This window comes from Pristiophorus japonicus, chromosome 20 (genome assembly GCF_044704955.1).
Source record: "Pristiophorus japonicus isolate sPriJap1 chromosome 20, sPriJap1.hap1, whole genome shotgun sequence".
Taxonomy (NCBI): Eukaryota; Metazoa; Chordata; class Chondrichthyes; family Pristiophoridae; genus Pristiophorus; species Pristiophorus japonicus.
In genome coordinates, this window is record NC_091996.1 from 20,297,763 (window position 1) to 20,299,108 (window position 1,346).

Here is a 1,346-nt window from a genome sequence, read left to right on the forward strand (position 1 = left end):
CAGAAGGTTACACACCCAAAACATGAGCCTGTCTTTTCGTTTTATGGATGCCGGCTGATCTGCTGTGTAATTGTAGCATTTTGTGGATTTTCAACATTTGAAGTTCTTTTTATTTGTATATCAAGACTGAATTACTACCATAAATTCACTCCCATTCGACTACTAATGATAGAAATTGGAACTATGCTGTAAAAAAAACATATAAAACGTAACATCTGCAATTGCACAGTCAATATCGGTAAAACTTGGGCATGGAATCATCACCGGGTTCTGATGTGGTGCCCCATAACCTGGTATAGCAACCTAACTGTCTCTCTGATCTGCTGTGTATTTCCAGCAATTTTGTTGGTAACTATATCTGCTGCTTTTTTTTTGTAATGTAAACAAAAGGAAAAGACCAACTGGTTTATCAAGTCTTGTCGTATTCAGCCATGGTGGCCCCATCAAACCATCAATGTTGGAAGAGGAGAGAAATAAAAACCTTAGGCCAATTTAGGGGGGGAACCTCGTCCCAGATAAATGTCATTATTCACATTTTAAGAATGACCATAATACAACAACAACTTGGATTTATAAGGCGCCTTTAACATGGTAAAACGTCCCAAGGTGCGTCACAGGAGTGTTATAATACAAAGAAAACTGACACCGAGCCACACAAGGAGAAATGAGGGCAGGTGACCAAAACTTGGTCAAAGAGTAGGTTTTAAGGAGCGTCTTAAAGGAGGTAGGGAGGTAGAGAGGCGGGAGAGGTTTAGGGAGGGAATGCCAGAGCTTAGGGCCCAGGCAGCTGAAGACACGGCCGATAATGGTGGCGCAATTAAAATCGGGGATGATCAAGAGGACAGAATTAGAGGAGTGCAGGTATCCCGGGGTGGGGGTGGGCGGGGGGGAGGTTGGAGGAGATTAGAGAGAGAGGGAGGGGCAAGGCCATGGAGGGATTTGAAAACAAGGGGCAGTTTTTCAAAATTGAGGCGTTATCAGCTGACTGCAATTTTTTTTTAAACACTCTCAGCAGAATATAGAAAAAGAAAGTGGGATATCACCCATAGAATGGTTACAGGGCAGAAGGAGGCCATTCGATCTGTTGAGCCTGTGGCCGCTCTCTGCAAGAGCACTTCAGCTAGTCCCTGTCCCCATAGCCCTAAAAAATTATTTCCTTCGGGTACTTATCCAATTCCCTTTTGAAAGCCACTGCCTCCACCATCCTCTCAGGCCGTGCATTCCAGATCCTAACCACTCGCTGCGTAAAAAAGTATTTCCTCATGTTGCCATTGGTGGTTCTGCCAATCACCTTAAATCTGGTTTCTCGACTCTTCCAGCACTGGGAAAAGTTTCTCTCTATCTAC